Source organism: Ictalurus punctatus, chromosome 17 (assembly GCF_001660625.3).
Source record: "Ictalurus punctatus breed USDA103 chromosome 17, Coco_2.0, whole genome shotgun sequence".
NCBI lineage: Eukaryota > Metazoa > Chordata > Actinopteri > Siluriformes > Ictaluridae > Ictalurus > Ictalurus punctatus.
The window spans coordinates 8,785,459-8,806,303 of NC_030432.2; the positions used below are offsets into that span (position 1 = coordinate 8,785,459).

The 20,845-nt window shown below is 37.5% G+C and overlaps 2 long non-coding RNA genes across 2 annotated transcripts in view; one reads left to right on the forward strand and one right to left on the reverse strand.

Moving 5' to 3' along the window:
* The window catches only part of LOC128635320 (uncharacterized), a 127,208-nt gene that overhangs the window by 43,669 nt on the left and 62,694 nt on the right, over positions 1 to 20,845 (forward strand). The window lies entirely within an intron of this gene.
* On the reverse strand, positions 16,020 to 18,054 carry LOC124629061 (uncharacterized). Its single transcript, XR_006983912.2, has 3 exons — positions 17,967 to 18,054; positions 17,810 to 17,875; positions 16,020 to 16,764 (listed from the first exon to the last, which is right to left on the reverse strand). It is a non-coding gene; the product is annotated as an uncharacterized LOC124629061 (long non-coding RNA).

Sequence of the window (20,845 nt, forward strand, 5' to 3'; positions counted from 1 at the left end):
TACTGCAGGTTTTCATTCCAGCAAATTAGAAGTTTAAAGCCCATTTAAGACCAATTGCAAGATGAAATACAGTACCACTCAGGAAAACAGTATGGATTTTTTGTGACTACACCAGCCATCTCTAGCTACTGTTGAAATATATTCTTAGGTCAAAAAGAATGACTTATTTTTTCACAAATTGCTCAATGTCTCCTGTGTGTTTTTTACTGCTGTTTTTGCAGGCTGGATGATGCAAAAGATTATGGGATATGAAGGGCAGCAATGATGCCTTTGGAAATCAGCCAGGTGAAGGCACCCCAGTGGGCAGCATTCTTTGCGAACATTAAATTCAGACATGACTCAACGCCTTCCTTCATTAGAATACAGCCTTAGTAGTCAGCATTTTTTGTTTCAGACAGATCAATTAATTAAACTAGTAGAATCAGATGTGATGCCAGATTGAATGTGGTTGATGAGGTCCTTGGTCTAAATCAGTGGTCACCAACACTCTTCCTTGAGATCTACCTTCCTGCAGATTTAATTTCCAACCAAAATCTAACACACCTGTTTTAGCTGATCAAGAACTTCTTAAGGCAATGACGTTGCCTAAGAAGAAGCTAACGTCTTCAGGAAGGTAGATCTTCAGGAACAGGGTTGGTAACCACTGGTCTAAACCATGGTGTCTGGGTCTTCTAAGTCCACCTTATGCAGTCCAGCTGTGATGACTAAACAGTGAGGGCAGGAACCGGGCACTGATGAATCAACATGATCATGCCAGTGAGTAACACAGCTTACATAAAAGATAGGCCAGCTCATTTGTTCTGATGTCTGCAGATTCTGTATCTTTATTCCCCTAGTCATTTGTCAGCCTTATTTTTTTTTTTAGGTCTCTCTCACTTGTCCTCTCCCACTTGTGGATCTGTCCTGCTCTACGGTAGCAGGAAGAAAGGGTAGGACATACTGTAGGAGGGTTATAAATATACACCTTGAGAGGCAGGTTCATCAAGAAGGCAGAAATTCTTCTGTATTCTTTTTTTCCCTTGTAGACACTGAGATGTCAGGGTGACTTGTCAAGAAATAATTACCTTGACATCATTTATCTCTGTTGCCCTGATGATGTTGCAGCTACAGTAGTGTTATTCACTGCTCCTTTCCTTGCTCATCTATTTCAGTTGCCCCTCCTCCTGTGCAGTTGAGTTACTCTCACGTTTGATAGGGTTTCAGGATCAAAGTCGCTGCAGGCCATAGGCACAGCACACAGAGTTCGACTAATGGTCAGCACTGTAGAAAGAGAGATGGCGTTTAATTTGATTACACAGCAATGAAGTCAGAATGCAGAGATAGTGTCTGCCCTGTCAAAATTACTCAATGCCTGGATGGAATTGAACATGTGGCGTCCCTGTTAGTGCAGATTATTAGAGAAGCCACAGCACAATACTGTACATATCTGGAGAAGGGAGAAGACTAATGTAACACAAGATTTTACTCATTCAGATAAGTGTCAGTGACTATGCGAGTTTCTGTTTTTAATCAAATCTAGGACAATTAATCTTGACGTGGAAGGCAGTGCTATATTTAGGTTCTTTGAAATCGAATGCTTAAAATGCATTTTAATCATGTGATTAAAGTACAGATGGGGCCCAGAGCTTGGGTGGGGTGGTTATAGCAAAGTGAGACTTTATTACTACTGTAGATAATCTAAATGTACAAAAGCTCTAGTGTGGCACACTGAATTGTCATTTCAGCCTATGCTTATTTCAATATTATGGTTAGAACCAACTGTCATGTTGGTAGTGTATTAAGTATTATTTTTGTTTGATGTTTGAATCCATAATTTTCAGGACTGGCCACACCTATTCCTTATAATGCAGCAAAACCTAAATTATATGTTAAATAGGAAACATGGAAACTCAGGCATTGAGTTCCTGACTGCCAGGTCTGTTTGCATCAGAACTAGTGGAATATTTTTGTCTGTTGCTTTCCTTGCTGAATACCAATAGGCTGTAAAAGGTCCCCACTACATCAAGCTCATTCTCTTTCCCATTGTTGTCTTGTCCAAGAGTGGAAGAAGTGGATTCAAAGACAACTCTAATTCTTTTATTGTTGCTGATATTATTATTGCTATTGTTAAATCTGCCCATTGTGCTGTCAATGGATGCATCTATGGAATTGTCTGAGTTTGAGGTCCACATTGGTGGTGAATGCTAGTAGCCCACCAGCGGAGCTGTCTGAAGATTGCAGTATAAACCAGGAGCACAGCACAGCAGCAACACTGAATATCCTGCAGACTTGTGTTATGGCTGCCTGGCCAAACTAAAGCTTGATCCTCTTCCCAGGAGTGACTGGGCAATTCCACAATGTACAGATTTCATTAATGAGCTCTTCTGGACATTTAAAAGTGCATTGAAGCTGAAACTTGATAAAAGCACAAGATATATGAATATGCTTTCAGTTTCTCCATTACAGTCAAGAGCAAGGAGTTAAGCCACTCCATGTATTATAAATCCAAAAAATGATGATGGTTCTGGAGGAAACATATGGTCATAGACATCTGTTCTCCCACTGATGACATGACCGACATCTGCTCAGTGGAGGTGTCACAGGAGTGATGCAATAACCCTCAAGTTTGTCATGAACCATCATGATGGGTACTGTCAGGAGTTGAGTGATTTGTGACGGTAATCTTTAAAATAAGTATGAGTCGCAAGCATTCTGTTCACTGCCTTGATTCTTTCAGTGAAAATTGTTTAACACATCACAGTGACAAGGAGCAAATAAGCAAAAACTCCATTCTGAATACCAACAACTGACACAATCTTGATTATAGTGACAGTTTTAACATTATGTGCAGCATGTAAGAGGTTGTTGTTTTTTTCTCCCCTGTTCATAGAGCTTGTGTTCTTATTGTCCAGGTAGAAAAAGTAATAAATAAATAAATAAATAAACAGTTCAGGTTTTCAAAGAATTTTGGTGTACTTCAACAGTAGTCTTTTCACATTTACTATAAACCTTTCTTTTTATTTCAGTTTGTGTTGGATACACAATAGGAGTTACACTTGTTGTGACATGTTGTGCTTGTTCTTTTTAAAGACTATTTCACACTGAGCCAGTTTTGTTCCAGTTTGTTGATTCAGCGCCGATTTCAATGACAATATCATGACAATATCATGGTAGTCTTCAACTTTATATATTAATTGAACTTTTTTTTTGGCTGTATCTTGCAAAGTAATAAAAAAAAGCATTTAGCATGAAATCTGACCGATTTATTATTTTTCTTTTATATTACACTGGCAAATTCTCTTAAATATATGGGGATCCGCATAGATATTTAACGTTATTTTATATATTTGTTTGTGAATAGAAGATCTGCGTGTATCTCTAGGGATATTGCAGTTATATTTATTCTGCAAACTGACAGTACAGATGAATTCAATCAAGCCTTATAAATGTTGATTAGATCCCAGTCATTATTGCTAATGGGGTCTTATTGTCATAAGTACAATATAATCATATCACCCATTCATACTGTGATCAAGAAGATCACAAACCTGAATATAAAGTGCTTGTTTGCTAATTAAAAGGTCAAGTGGAAGCTCTTTTTTCTCTTTCTTCAGAATATTATATACATTATTCTGTCATTTTACAGAATGTGATTTTGCAGCACCATTACTGATTATAGGGGAGAGCTAGCACAATTGTAACATTTTTTTTTGCTTTCATATAAATTCCATACAGACAGACTTCATACTTTTCACATAACATCATGTGCATGATTATTTTGTTCATCATGTGCAAGTTTACCCATATCATTAGTAAGTACATTTTCACTGAAACCAGGAGTCTTGTGTTACAACTGTACTTGTAAAGCAGCACAATTGTTACATCTTGTGGATCAATTGTTGTATCACTCAGAAAAAAAAAGTAATGTATGTATGTGCTGTGCATTAACTGGTGTTCATTATTATGAGCCTCTGAAGCAAGATTCTGTATAATTAAAACGTAGTACCGCAGGTCTCTCTCACAATTCTTAAAAACACTCTGATCTCAGGGATATCAAATAATTGCAAACAAAACACAGGTTTATTAAAAAAAAAAAAAACTTTGTTAAAAATAGGTGTGAAACAAATATTGGCACCCTTTTAGTCAATACTTTGTGCTACCTCCCTTTGCCAACATAACAGCTCTGAGTTTTCTCCTATAATGAATGAATACATGGCAAGGGATCATCTGAGATCATTCAACCATACAGACTCTCTGAAAATATTTAAAATGCTGGTGGACTCTCCTCTTCAGTTCACCCCACAGGTTTTCTGTGGGTCTCAAGTCGGGGGACCAGGATGGCCATGGCAGGACCTTGATTTTGTGGTCAGTAAACCATTTTTGTGTTGATTTTGATGACTGTTTTGGATAATTGACCTGCTGGAAGATCCAACCACGGCCCATTTGAAGTTTTCTGCCAGACGCAGTCAGGTTTTCATTTAATATCTGTTGATATTTGATTTAGTCCATGATGCCATGTATCCTGACAAAATGTCCATGTCCTCTGGCAGAAAAACAGCCCCAAAACATTAAAGAGCCACCACCATATTTAACTATGAGCATGAGGTACTTTTCCATATGGCTACCTCTCTGTGCACCAAAACCACCTCTGGTGTTTATTGCCAAAAAGCTCTATTTTGGTTTCATCTGACCATAGAAAGCGATCCCATTTGAAGTTCCAGTAGTGTCTGGCAAACTGAAGACGCTTGATTTTGGGATAAGAGTAGAGACTTTTTTCTTGAAACCCTTCCAAACAACTTGCGGTGATGTAGGTGGTTTCATAGGGGTGCTGATAGTTGTTTCACACCTATATTTAACAAAGATTTTTTTGGATAGACCTGTGTTGTGTTTGAAATTGTTTTATATACCATGACAGCAGAGTATTTTTGTGAATTTTTTTAACAAAAGATCAAAAGGTTAAACAATAAATACAAATTTTCACAGCATTCTTTGTTCATATTTACCAAGGGTGCCAATATTAGTGGAGGGCACTGTACCAGTATCTCCATCTCTTAACTAAACCTGCTATTCAGAAAAGTGATAAACTTGTACTGAATATGCATGCAATTAAGTCAAGAGCTCTCCCCTACAGTATGAGGACATTAGAGAAAAAAAGAATATGTGGGGACACTTGAGACTGATGCAGTTAGATCTCTGGAGACCTATTTGATTAACGTGTTGGAAGATGGGGGAATGGGAGGTATAGTGTGGTGCTGTGCGCTGATGCTTGGGTGCAGGTGGTGTGTGTCTTCAGCAACAAGCTAGGAGACAGTTTTCTTCAAGCAAGTCTGTGTGAAACAAAGAGAAAGAGGATTAGAACATGGTTTTTGTTTGCATCAGAGGATTCAGTGCAGGTTCATGTTCCCCTGACATTCAGCTGTTTTCTATTCCTCTGACTGAGCTGCCCAATCTTTTCACATCACATCTATGAGACAAATACTAAACACCCTTATTCCTGTTTATCTACTTTTATTTGCATTGGCTGCATTTGTCAAGCTTTAATCTGCAACTGCAAATTGTTTGTTAGAAACAGTGCTATTAAAATAGTGCTAGTATGAATTCTTCTGAACTTTATGAAGGACTTGGCTGCTTTTCCATGTCAGCTTTATGGTGAGGTCATGGGGTCTGAGGTAGCTCATTTAATACTATAATGCCCTTTTTACGTGGTGCTGATGCTGGTGCTAACGCTAGAGCCAGTGATGATTCAGGGAACCAGTTGGTCATAAAAATAACATGTGAAGTTGTTCTCATTGTGAAAAAAATGGTGCAGTCCACAGTCCTTTGACGTCACCAGTATTTGGTTCTAGATCAGCAGCATTTTGATGCTGGTACCAAACCATTTTTTCCAACCTGGAAGCAGCTCTTTTGCAGTGAAAATGAACTGAATTGTTTGAGATTTAACACTGGTTAAGGAATGAGTACTAGAACCTTGATGAGGTCTTCATTGTTCTATCTGACTTCCACTCTAAGCACTGTAGACCTTAATCAGGTTTACAGCGTGTTTGGGTGGTGATTTAAGTGATGAAAGCAGGTTTTTACCCATCAGTAGTTTTACCAGCTTGATAAATAAAAAAGTTATATTCCTAAGCATTTATCATGCCGTTGTTTTTAACCAGATCCCATACATCATTGTCAGAGCCACCTCAATGCGTCTCTCCAGCCTTTTATGTCTGATATACTGGTAACTTTTGTGAATAAATTCAAATTCAACCTTCTATAAACTTAATGCTGCTGGTTGCCATATCATGCTATATGTTCTTAAGCATACATTTGTGCATTAAAACCTCTTCTAATTAGCCATTTTACAGCATATGTTTTCTTCAAAACAGCATTGCTTAGAAGTGTCATGATGTGGAGGTAAGGACGGATGCAAGTGCAGAAACTAATTTCAAATGTTTTAATGGGGTAAAAATAAAATATAAAAACAAGACTTACAAGAACCCAGGGCTAGACGAGAGTGATACATAAAGATAACGATAATGAGTCTTTATTGATCCCATATACATATGTACAGTGAAATTCATTTCTTCACATATCCCAGAATATCAGGAAGTTGGGGTCAGAGCACAGGGCCAGCCATGATACAGCACCTCTGGAGCAGAAAGGGTTAAGGGCCTGGCTCAAGGGCCCAACAGTGGCAGCTTGGCAATGCTGGGGCTTGAACCCCCAACCTTCTGATCAGCAACCCAGAGCCTCAACCACCAAGCCAAACCAAGACAACCCGTACAGTGCAGAACATGATTATTTATACATAGGTACTAATGAGCCAAACGTGAATCAGGTGAAAGAGATATGTGACATGGTGCAGTGACTGATGGGAAATGTAGTTTTAGTCCCTTTTCCCATATTACATGACAAGAAGACATGTAAGATTTTTAATATACAAAACAATATAAAACTTTATATAAATATAAAAAATATATATATAAATATAAAAATTTGTTTAATTTAACTATATTTTTGCTACAAAATAATTAATTTGGTTAATTAATTCAAGTTCTCAGCTATATTTCTAAGTACTAGTAACTAGGTTACAAAAATTGCTGTATATATTGGATAAACACCTTGTGTAGTAATTGGTTTGACAGACTGAGCTAGAAAGATAACATTTTTCCTAAAGAAATAATCCATGAAACATCTTGGAAATTCCAAATACAACCTGTTTAAATTGAATTGTTTCATTACAAAAACCTTTTTTTTTTTTTTTGTACATATATGTATTTCTAACTGAAGGGCACTAAACTGATAACATACTACATGATACCAGGCTCTATTCATGTGAAATAGTAACAATAACTCACTCAAAAATAAAATAAAAAAGTAATTAGACATTTGTATATTGTTTAACATATATTCACATTAGGGGGCATGGTGGATTAGTGATTAGCATATTTGCCTTGCACCTCTGGGGTTGGGGGATCGATTCCCACTTCCACCCTCTGTGCGTGGAGTTTACATGTTCTCCCTGTGCTTCGGGGGTTTCCTCCTGGTACTCCATTTTCCTCCCCCAGTCCAAAGACATGCGTTGTAGGCATCTCTAAATGGTTAGTAGTATGTGAATTGGTGTGTAAGTGAGTGTGCAATTGTGCCCCGCGATGGGTTGGCACCACGTCCAGGGTGTCCAATAGACCATATAAAAATTGCATGATTATATGATGATAATTAAGCATCATGTTCACTGAAGTTGATTCAAATGAAGTGATAAAGTTTAACTTTACTCTGAGTAGCAGTTTTGCCTTAGAACCTTTTTTCCCCTTAATACTGTATGTCAGTTGTAGCCTGGAAACACGTCAAGCCACGTGAGTTTAATTGTCATTCCTCTATGTAACTGTTTTTGTGTGCACAGGAACAAAATATCTTTTCATTCTGGACCTTCAGGTGCAACATAATGCAGTATCACGGTACATGGAACAGCATTAAGTGCAAATATACAACAGCATGAGCCGAGTACAAAAATGGATAATAAATATATAGGAGCATAAATCCTCAGGCCAATAAATGAAGCCACAAAGAAATAAGAGTAATACTCCACATCTTTATGCAGACCATTCATTTTATGTCAAATGAAAAAAGCTTTCAAAGGGAAAAAGTCTTATTTTACCCTGTGGCATATACAGCGTACATTACATACAGTTGGTGAAAAGTTTATTTTACCTATCGTTATTCCCAATTTGGTTGCTGAATGTAACTAACTATGTTATACTAGAGATTGTAGGTAGATGTTATTGCTGTGATAGTTTAGACAGTAAATGCACTTCCTAGGATGCCTACAGTATATCGTGAGGAGCACCTGCAGATAACCTTCTCTGTGAATTTTCTATCATAATACATAGGGAGAGCATTTGATATTTAACACTTGACTTTCACATGCTTTGAGGTGAGAAGAAATGGCTAATGGATCTGACATGGATAATGGCAGGAAAAGAGGAAATTACCAGACATAGTGTAAGGGGCATAAATGCTGCAAAATTATTCTCTCCTGTTAACCGATAATTGTCTATGTCATCGTCATGTAATTACAATGTCAATGAAACCACTGCAGTGAGGAAGTTCAAATGGATCGATTAAGGGCAATTCACACTCGCCATTAACAACACTCAGAGCTGTTATGCATTTATCTGCCGGCGGAGTGAAAAAGGGTCTTTTCCAGATTTTATCTGATTGACGGAAGGCTGACTTTCTTCTCCACACAGTTTGCGCATGCCGACACAGTTTGCCAGCTGTCCATCAACCGAGTTTGAGAATTTACTGGTTTGAATTCTTTTAGCATCAAAACTGGAGTGCAAGGTGCTCAGATTTATGAAGGTACAGTGTGATCCAAAAGTCTGAGAGCACTAATGAAAATGCTTTTCTAATTTAATATGATTTTTTTTTTTTTACAAATGATATCCTTGACAGCAACATGTGTGAAAAGTAACTTCAAGAAACTTCAAAATAAATAATTACATGAATTTCAGAGGTTTTTTTTTTTTTTTTTTTTTTGGCACGTCTGCTTTTTTGCTTTACTGACAGTGTGCACTCGAGCTGGCATGGACTCACAAGTTTGTGCAAAAACTTACGATCCATTTCAGATCAAATCCGTCAGAGTGTAAACACTTGCTTCAATAGAAGAGATTAGGCATGAGTAAAATCTGACCTTTTGTGCTGTACAAAGCAGTTAACATGGTCAATATCGCAAATTTGCTTACATTTAAATGATCGTTAAAAAAAAAAAAGCTTGTCATGTTACAGAGAAACAGGAAAGGTCTGTTAAGAAGACCCTCCAGTGTTGGAAAACTTTCTGAGCTGAGTTTCCCAAAAGCCTTGCAAACTTAAAATCGTATTAACTGGGAGTGAGAGTGTTCTCCGTGATGCTTGTTGTACCGTTAAACAAATGTTTGTGTTGTGATGCTTTTGGGAGACTCAGCGCTGAGCAGTGCTACAAAGCGCTGACACTCGAGACTCCTTCCATAAATGTTATGTAAACATCTCCTTACAGAAAATGTCACCATATCAAAGAATGTGTTTTTCTTTGTTAAATACTTGTGCATTTTACTCCATATCAGCCTTAGGTTATGTGGTTCATCTGCCATAAATGTTCCTGCGAATTAGTTGTTATGACAGGAACAAGAACTTGTTAGACAGAGAACATTAATATAAACCAATCATTACAGCCGACACTATTGCTTATTGAGCTTATAGAAAAATAATCAACACCTTCTGACCAATCAGAATTGAGAATTCAACAATGTAGTATAAAATTGTTTTAGTTCTGGAACCATTTAATTACCTTGGTATCATTAGGTTCTATCTCTATTATAATACTAAGGTTACAGTTTTTGGGCACACGGTTCGATTCCCGCGGCTCTGTGTTTTGCGGAGTTTGCATGTTCTCCCCGTGCTGCGGGGGTTTCCTCCCCCAGTCCAGAAACATGCATGGTAGGTTGATTGGCCTGTCTAAAGTGTCCGTAGAGTATGAATCAGTGTGTGAGTGTGTGTGTGATCGTGTGCCCTGCGATGGATTGGCACCCTGTCCAGGGTGTACCCCGTGACCCTGAAAAGGGTAAGCGGTATAGAAGATGGATGGATGGATGATTGCAGTTTTTACTGCAAAATAGTGGCTTCTCAGCTGACAAAATCATTTTGGTTCTGCTGGTCTGTTACAAAGAACCAGCAAGGTAAGGAGGTAGAAGGTGCCCTGCATACCAGTTGGCATACTTATACTATGTACTAAAAGTATGTACTCGTTTTGTGAAGAGAGAGTACATATTTTTGAGTGTGTTTTAAAAGAATATGCAAGTACTGGGACATACAGTACTAACACATCATGTAACAGATGAGTACGTTGTTGACCGGAAGAGAACACTGTCACCGTAAACAAACTCCCCGTTGCATTTCAGCTCTTCTTCATTCATTATTCCTTATATAATTTATCCTATATAATTTAATTAATCGTTCCCTTGATTTGTTTTACGACATTTCATTTACATCTCTCTAAAATGCATTCTTGAATATGGCACCGCAAACAGTCACAAAACTCCTCCTACCTCGCACAAGAACTAGTGGGCAATATTAGCTGAAAAGTGTCCATGGATTAACACTTTGAAAAGCTACCGGTAATAGTAGGCCATTCAGGCAACTTTAGGATACTCATTTCAACATACTACCATTTGGGACATACTAATTCTTTTCTTGGATACTGTTTAGTATGGATAGTATGCCAATTGGGATGCAGGGATGGTGTATATTTGTCAGTATGTACATGTAGACAACCTGAATAGCTCAAATTATGTACATGTCTGGCATTAAAATAACATGTAAACACTGCAGAGTTTTTTTTAGAAAAAAATTAAAATCAGTGGAATCATGAACCATATTACTGGCAACTGCAGCAAATTAAATGGAAATAAAACTAATTCTAACAAATATTTCTTTGAGCAGCTAATACTAGACATTTATAACAAAAAAGTTTGTTGCCTATAGCCTAGCCCTACTCTGATAGGATTTTTTACATGGGGAATTGATGCAGGTTCATGTTGTATATGTGCTACTCTGTGATTTTATTTCTGTCTGGATCAGTAACATTTGTGTTTTCCTTACTTCAATCCTGATAAAATTCCAGCCCTAAATACACAACACACAGTTTGAGTGACATGAATGACTTTTGTCTGTATTTACAACCAAGCGTAAGAAGACTGGATTTCATCTCTGAGTTGCCCCTAGTGTAAAGTGTGTAGAGTCAGTTTTATCTTTCTCTTTTAGTTTCTCTCTCTCTTACTCTCTTTTTCTTTATGGGAGAGCACAGTGGACACATTCACAAGACCTTGGAAGAGCACACAACTTCAATTTATTTATTTATTTATTTATTTTTCCAGGTCATATTCCGTCAGTGAAATCGATATATGGCTCCCTTGAGCTGAGATTTAGAGCAGGAGTTTGTCTGTGTAGATCCCCTTTAGCCTGTAAACAGCGACCAGAGTTTTCTTTGGCCTGGTGTAACCTTTCTGATCTGTGCTGTGTGGAGGAATAGATTGTGCTGGAATACCTCTGAGCTGTGTGTGTGTGTGTGTGTGTGTGTGTGTGTGTGTGTGTGTGTGTGTGTGCATGTTTTTATCTTTCATTGAGATACTGAATGTCCACACAGGAATAAGAATATCAGACAGTTTTGTCCTTGTGGGAACATTTGGTTGATCCCCTCAAGAAAGTGTATTTTTTTAATGCAACTTTTATTAAAAAGCTAAAAAAAAAAAAAAAAAAACAACTTTTTTTTAATTCAAAAGGTTTGCTTTTGGATATTGAGGTTACAGTTAGGGTTAGATATAGGTGTAGGCAAGCATTAATTAGCTGTATTAATAATTATCTCAATGGAAGGTCCTCACAGGGATAGTAAGACAATGTGTGTGTGTGTGTGTGTGTGTGTGTGTGTGTGTGTGTGTTGCTTATTATTACTGATATTGAGCTATGTGGTTAGCTCTGTGTTTCTTGCTTCTGTCTTCAGGGGCATTGAATGAACTGTGAGCCGCATTCTCAGAGACTGCTATGTGTTGCTGCTTTTTTATGTGGCTGCAGTATATGACAGCTCTAATCTAAAACAATGGCGATGTCCTGACGAGGGCTTCTCAGCATCCTCTCTGATCCAGTATATTTAACCTCACCCACTGCGGCTTCATTGACTTTCTAATCAAGTCTGCAGAACTGTGAGAACGCTTTCATGGATGCTACTAAGAAATCCTCTACTGGTCTAATAAATAGTCAAGAATCCAGCTGCAAAACCTGTGTGCATCCAATACATTTTCCCCTCATATCTGATTCTTTTTATCAGTTTATTTAGTTTTCCACTTAAGCTACCTTCATCTAGTCCATTACACTTTCATTAGCTTTTTTGGTATTGTTTTTATGTTTGTTTTATTTCTATCTATCTACTGTATATAATCATCTCTTAATCCAGGAAGACACTGTACATTTTCAGAAATCTTGTCCTTTGATGATAACATGTTTGAATTGACTGTCCTGCATGGATAGGATTTACATGCTGAATGAGAAATACACCCAAATGGACTGTTGTGTGTGATGCAAAATTCAAATATTTAAAACGTTGGAAAGCTGTCCCCCCACCCCCAGCATGTCCCATTTGATCTGTAAGCCTGGCTGGAAAAAAAAACCCCAATAAAAACCATCACAGAAATTCAGAAAGTTCCACTACAAATACCATTACAGACCATCAGCTAATCATTAAAATCTTTACCATTATTGGTCCTTAATGATATCCACTAGACATTACATGCCAACAATAGAAGGCAACAGATTACCAGTAGAGGCTCATAGGGACCATTACAGTTTTCATTCAAACCAATACAATTCCCATTATAACCATTTAAACCATTACAAATTCTATGAGAGTTTCTATTGATTTTTTCAGCAGGGAGATGATGATACTCAGCCAAGTTGAATCTCCTGTCCATTTCTTGAAAACCATGTCAGAAATCCTTTTCCAGCAGCACAATTGGGCAATTAGTCCTCTGTTACGCCCCCTCTAACTGCATGGTAAGTGGCATCTAATGCAGCTGAAATTCAGCCTCATTCTAAAAATTGAGCAATTTAGGTCAATTTTTTCTTTTTTAAATCAAAACCTAAAACTGGTGTCTGTCTCGCTGTATCTGAGAAAATTTTGTGTTAATTTTGTCTGGGGGTCTTGAAAATTTCAGTGGGTGAGTTCTTTTCCATTAGTACTTTGAGAAAATAGTTTTAAAGTTCTCAATCCATCTTCAGCATGGAGGTCTTAACTTTTTATTTTATTTTATTTTATTAAAAATGTCTGCAATTAAAGTAAAGGGTTGTAGAAAATGTGAAGAATCTTTCAAAAATGTTTTAAAGCCTGTAGAATAGGTTGAAAAATAGAGGCCTGGAAATTTTAAAGTTCTGTAAATTGAAGATATTGAGCTATAAACTCTTGACCCCTAAATAGATGAAAATGCATTTCAACTTTATATAAACTCAGCAAAAATAGAAAAAAAATCCCTTTTTTAGGAGACTGTATTTTAAAGATAATCTTGTAAAATCCAAATAAGCTTTACAGATGGATACGCTTTATTTACCTTTAATTATTGCACATGCACCTGTGGAACAGTCCTTAAGACACGAACAGTTTTCAGGTGGTGAGCAATCACAGTTATAATAGCTTAGGACACTTAAGAGACCTTTCTACTGACCCTAAAAAACAACAGAAGAAAGATGCCTAGGGTTCCTGCTCACCTGTGTGAACATGCCATAGGCCTACTGCAGGGAGGCATGAGGACTGCAGATGTGGCCAGAGCAATAAACTGCAATGTCTGTAATGTTAGATGCTGAAGACAGTGCTACAGGGAGACAGGAAGGACAGCTGATTGTCCTTGCAGTGGAAAATTACATGTAACCGTGTGTTCCCCCAGACGTGATTGAGAACTTGCCTTGGTGGAAGAGTGGAGTAACATTTCACAGCAAGAACTGACCAATCTGGTGCAGTCCATGAGGATGAGATGAACTGTAGTACTTAAAGCAGCTGGTGAACACCACATACTGACTGTTACTTTTGATATCGACCCTCCCTTTGTTCAGGGACTCATTATTCCATTTCTGTTCGTCTGTGAAACTTGTTCAGTTTATGTGTCAGTTGTTGAATGTTTTTATGTTAATACAAATATTTAGACACGTTAAGAAATTTTCTGGAAATAAAAGCAGTTGCATGTGAGAGGACGTTTTTTTGCTGAGTATATTTTATTTGTATTATTTTTGTATATATTTTTGTCTGGCTTGCTGACTGATTGGCCGGCTCCTAAATACTGTAGGTTTAATGCAGATACTTTTCAACTTTATGTATTTTAATTGTATTACTTCTATTTGGCATAGGATGATACACTAAAGCCATGATATGAGACATATCCTAATACAGGCTTCACAAGACAATATTGACAGGAGATGATATTGACACAAATGAAATACTCATTTATAATATGTAATGACATCCAATCAGCTGCAATATCACTACATTGTATTGTAAGCAAAGTGTAATTTCCCCCTGTTATTAACATGTTATTTTAATATTGGAAACCTGGAAACATGGAAAGATTGTTTGTTGGAAGATTTTGCCTTAAACGATGTGGCTAAATAACAACGTAGTGTCCTCACCACTCCTACTGTTGTCTGACATCCACCTGAAATGCATGAGCACGTCACACACACACATCAGTCTAATTGTGCAGATCAGGACTATTTATTCACATTTCCTCATCCCTTTGAAATTAGTTTCTGTTTATGCTACTGCCAACACAACACACGACATGCTTCTGAATTGATTTTAGACATGAGTGTGACTTACATCAAGTGCACCACACAGGAGCTGATTTTAACCTGCATTTCAGACCATGGGCCTGCCCACTGCGATAGAACCTGGAGTGCATGTATATAAGCAGTTTACAGTAAGTACCCAATAGTGTGAAGATGGTGAGCAGTAGTGTATTACAGGCTGATTCAGTATTATTTCTTCAAAGTTCAAATGGCGAAAAACAAAGAAAGTCTGTGGGCCTTGTGTTTGACACATGTGCCATAATGCTTCCTTCTGATTAGTTTAACCCTTTCTCACAGTACATCCATTTCGCCAGCGGAAATCGACTTCTCTGACATTTTCAATCAGTATAAACTAATGAATTATTTTATTGCCGCAAGTCTGTTATGAGATTTTTCAGGACACCGGTGGGTTTCTGCATGTAGAGTATCGTGATGTGTTTAGGTGCAGGCAAGCAGGGCGATGGAAAAGGGGAGGGGTGTGAGCCACCTGCTGAGCAAACAATTCACACCTCTCCACAATAACGTTGGTACAGAGAGAAAATGGACAGCACAAATAAAGCTTTTTTGATAGTAAAACACTGTATAGAACTGCCGTTGTACAATTATAACATTTAGACCTAGTAGACTAGGTAAAAAAGAAAAACTGCAAATACTTAAATCCCTATCTACTTTCATATGCGCCATTAACCATTACTGTAGAGTGTGACATCACGAATAAATTCAAGGTTCGGCCTCTGGAAAAACGAGGTAACTTTTTGGACTGTTAAGTAATCATGTTTCAAGGCAGTTAGGTTACCACCTGCAAACTTTGTGCTCTGTATGCTACTGTAGTAGAGTAGAGTAAGAAGAATATGTAGAGCAGAGAATATGCATGTTTTTCTGTCTGTCTATCTGACTATAGGTTTAATAGGTTTTAAGCAATCATCTATCTATCTGTCTAAGATAAGATAAGAAAAGATAATACTTTATTAATCCACAGATGGAGAAATTAATGAATTATCTATCTATCTATCTATCTATCTATCTATCTATCTATCTATCTATCTATCTATCTATCTACCTACCTACCTACCTACCTACCTACCTATCTGTCTATCTATGTATGAATGAATACCCCCTCTGTTTAGCTCTCTTCATATATAAGGCTATGCAAGCAATCATTTGAACAGGGTCAGCAAATCATGCTGGTAATCAAAGCACTTCATGATGTGGAAGTGCACAGCAAAGAGCAGGAGACTGCACACAAACACAGTACATTAATCTCAAATTTACTGACATTTTGCTCCATCACAGTCTCACCCTCATTTCCTGCAAATTGGATGTAATACAAGCTATACATTTCAAATGAATTTTGAGCTTAGTGATGATCATTGTTGGTAATTTTTAGCCCATTAATATCTTGTGTAAAAGCATCACATAAGTCATATATTACCAGTGTACAAGAGCTACACGATCTCTTATTCTCTTTAGGGATATTCCATTCTTCACACAGAACAGGATCGAACAGGAAGTCATGCAGACATGCCTGTAATACCTTTTCCTTTTGAAATATTGCATGTGGCAGTGCAATATCCATCTGAAGTGGCTCGCCTGTTGATCCTTCCACTTAATTTTCAGTTATGATAGAAAAAGAGTTTTCAGTCCACACAGATGCCATTCCTCCAGTCATCTGCTAAATATCATCACAGTCCATTTAATCCCGCTATTGCTCGCAGAAGCAGAGGAGAATACTTTGTCAGTTTAGGCACTGACTGTACCATTCCTAACATTCTCTATCTTGTTGTCTTCGTGACATTTCTCAGTTGCTTTTCTTTTCATTGTCGGTACAGCAAGATGATAATCTGATAAAAAATGATAATCATATAAATGACTGTAAAACAGACCCAAAAGTAAACAAGTGGCAGACACTTTGTCTTTTCTTCTATCGTGAAAGGTGCACTGGGCCTGGAAAAAGAAGACAACAGCATTTCATTAGCTACTAAATACCAGCAGATTAATTACAATGACAATGACAGATGGCTCATTGCCGGATCATTAAGAGTCTTCTGGGGTAAAATAAATAAATAAACAAATAAACAAATAAATAAATAAATAAATAAAAATTTACACACACACACACATATATATATATATATATATATATATATATATATATATATATATATATATATATATATATATATATATATATATATATATAAGAACTGTCTGTGCAGCACCAAGGTAATAATATTTTTACAGTTTGACAAGTTTCTGCGGATTTGAATGGTTATGTGAGTTGTTCTCATTTTACTCATAAGTTACTCCATGGAAATAAAATGTATATAGTAAGATATGTATGTGAGGCAGCATTTAAAAACCTACTGAATGTTGCTGTGGCACAAGACTTGCCAATTTTTTTTCTGCCAATAATATACTTTCCATCCATCCATTCATCCATTTTCTGTGCCACTTATCCAGGGGACTTGTGGTACAAGGCGGGGGTCACCCTAAACGGGGTGCCAACCCATAACAGGGCAGAATCTCACACGTGCACACACACACACACACACACACACACACACACACACACACACACACACACACACACACACACACACACACTCTCACACACACAGAGAGACTCACATATACACACTTTTACACACTGGGCAATTTAGAGATGCCAATCAGCCTACAATGCATGTCTTTGGATTGGGGAAGGAAACTGAAGTACCTGGAGGAAACCCCCAGAAGCACAGGGAGAACATGCAAGCTCCGTGCACATTTTGGATGTGGGAAATTGGAAATAATTTGATTTGATTTGGAATCATGCTTGATAAGGAGCCAGTTTAACAAATGTGGTTGTAAATGCAGCCAAAAGATGTCTAAAACCTTGTAAGCTAAGTGAGCTTTTCTCAAAATTTCAAAAATCAAAGTTTTGGATAGTTGTACAGCATAACAGAACAGAAATAAGCCTAATCAATTCAATTTGTAATCGGAAACCTACGGTCATAATGTCCTCAATGCTCCTGCGTCACATCATCATCAAAACAGAGAAGAGCCCCTACACACTCTGTACAGATGACAGTGGATAAAGTTTTTAAAACGTTTAAAAACCTGACGTAACAAAAATACATTAATAACAAGACATTTAGCCAACAGACCTGATATTAGTGTGAACAGAGATCACTCGAGTGAAGATCCTAAGCTTAGATTACTGTCTCTGTGGGTTTCCTCTGGGTCTTAATAAATTGAAATTTATTAATGCAAGAGATGACATCAAGGGTGAGTGATCACTCCATCTGGTGAGGAAATGACAGAGAAAGGTGGGCAGCTGAGAATCCTGTTTCAGAGTGACTCAATATCATGCCTTTGTCCTAGTCAACAACATGGCATTTGATCTTCACATCCTGGTCATGGCAAGCAACATTTTAATCAGGAAAGGAAAAAAATACAGCTTTATGAATCCAGAAACATCATTAAACAATTATAGCTGCTAAAACCCTGAACAGAACTGTGGGTAGAAATGAATACATTTCTCCACTAAAAACTGGTCTTTACTTATGAATGTGAACCAGCTTTGATACTTTAATTTGAAATCACATGCAGTATTTTATTTTGTTCAAAAGTCAGTGTTTTGTTCAGTGTCTAAATGCCAGTTTTACCTAACTTTTTAAATTTGCACTCTTTCATTATGGAGCCATACATCGTTGCCAAGGGAACGGTTCTAAAATCAAAGTATTGATGTTCTTCTGTACAGTGCAGCTCAATCAGCAGAACTTCTGAATGCAGCCTCCCTCCATTCATCACGACCAAAATTGGGATTGAGCTTTTGTTCATGAGAATATAGGGTTACTTGAATTCAGCATGTCCAATTTGAGCAGTACCAAAATAAATCCTTTTGCTTTGACATAGCCAGATATTCTGTGCTCTTCTGAGAATGTTGTTGTTCTAAATGTTATGTTGGACCATTTTAGGAAATTGTTGCATACTTACTGTAATTTCATTGTACTAATGTTCTTTGTTAGCTACCATAGGCTACCAAGTTATAATTTGCAGCATTTTAAGCTACAAAATTACATGTATTTTCTTGGTTATAATATATTAGAATATAAAGGATGGAAGGCAGCACAATGGTACAGCGGGTAGCATTGCTGCCTCACAGCTGCAGGGCCCCTGGTGCTATTCTGACTTCTGACAGTGTGGAGTTTATCATATTTCACTTGTTTACATGTGGGTTTCCTCCAGGTTCTCCAGTTTCCTCCCACCTCCCAAAAACATGTTGTTAGGTGGACTGAATATGCTAAATTACTCATGTGTGTGTGTGTGTCTGTGTGTGTGTGTGTGTGTGTGTGTGTGTGTGTCTGTGTGTGTGTGTGTGTGACTGGCATGTCATCCAGGGTGTATTCAGCCTCACACCAATTGTTTCTAGAATAGGCTCCAGATCCACCATGATCCTGACCAGGTTAAAGTGCTTACTGAAAATAAATGAATGAATAAATTACTGAATGAGCTAATTAATTATTTAATTGAATGAAGAATGGAAAACTGGACTTTTCTAAAAGCGTCTGATTCATTCTACCAATATGACTGTAAATTGTATATGTCGCTGTTAGACTTTTCTGCTAGATGCCATTTCCTCAGTCCCTCCAGGATTTTGCGATTGCAGAAATGAACGCAAAATCAAGCAAACTCTGCAGTATTCAGAGGAGCTTGCAATTTTTCCAAAATTACCACAGAATTTCTACAGATTTGGGCCAAGACGAATCATGTGATGCGCATTAAGCCAAAGCCCTCGACTCTCATCGCTTTCATTCTAAAGCAATAATATCAGGACTAATTCTTCATGATGGGGTCGTGGATGAAACTCTCATTAGTTACAGTTGCTTGAATCACTATCGGAAAAGACTGGATGCTTAGTCCGCCCTTAAATGCAGAGCAACGTGAACATAATTTAGTGGATACAGTAACTGGACATGGAGCCAGAGTTCATGGAGGAGGATTTTGTCATGACCAGAACTAAAGTCTGGCCGCTTTGTCACCAGTCACAACCTTGCTTCATTACTCCACTTTTTGTTTCATGGTCTTTGTTTCGTGTTTTCACTTAACTATACTAAATCTGCACTTGTATCTGCCTCATCTACCAATTCCTAACACATACAATAAACTGTCTTTGTGTCACTGTTATTAGTGTTGTTGCACAAGGATGGACGATTTTCAGAAAATTAGGCCATGACTTCGATAAAGTCGCTTTGTGACACTGTTCACACTGAAGGTCGACTGACCAAAATTTCCAATGTCAGAAATCCTTTTCCAACAGCACAATTGGAGATTGTTTGGGCAATTAGCCCTCTGTTACTCTCCCTGAAACTGCATGGCAAGTGACATCTGATGCAGCTGAAATTCAGCCTCATTCTGAAAATTGAGCAGCGTAGGTTAAATTGGTTTTAAAAAGAAGCTCGAACCATAGTGTCTCTCTCGCTGTATCAGAGAGTAATAGTGCAGTTTAGTGTTAATTTACACTGATGTCTTCAAAGAATATCAATGGCATGAGTTCTTGTTCAGTGCATTGAGGAAACTGTTTTAAAGTTTTCAATCCATGTTCAGCAGGTAGGTCTATGTCTAAACTTTTCCCACTTTAAATATCTGTAACTAAGTTAGAGGGAAAACATGAAGAGTCTTACACAAATGTATGTAAAGGCCAGAGAACAGGTTGAAAATTACAGACCTTGAGATCCTATCTGACAATTCTGTATTTTAAGTTATTGAGTTAGAACATTTTGACCAAGAAATTTAAATAAGAAAGACGTTTTATATGAACATGAATAAAATAAAGAATAGAGCATAATGCACATATATAAATAATAACTCAAGTGCAAAAGTCAGTGAGGGTGTGTATTCGCTCAACAAATCTAGAAGGTTTGTATAACAACATTTCATTTTAATGCCTGTACAAACAACAATCTGGGTATCCTCCCTAACTTGGTATCACTCAGTCACTCAATTTCTGATTAATTCAGCCACTCAGTCACTTACCTGCACT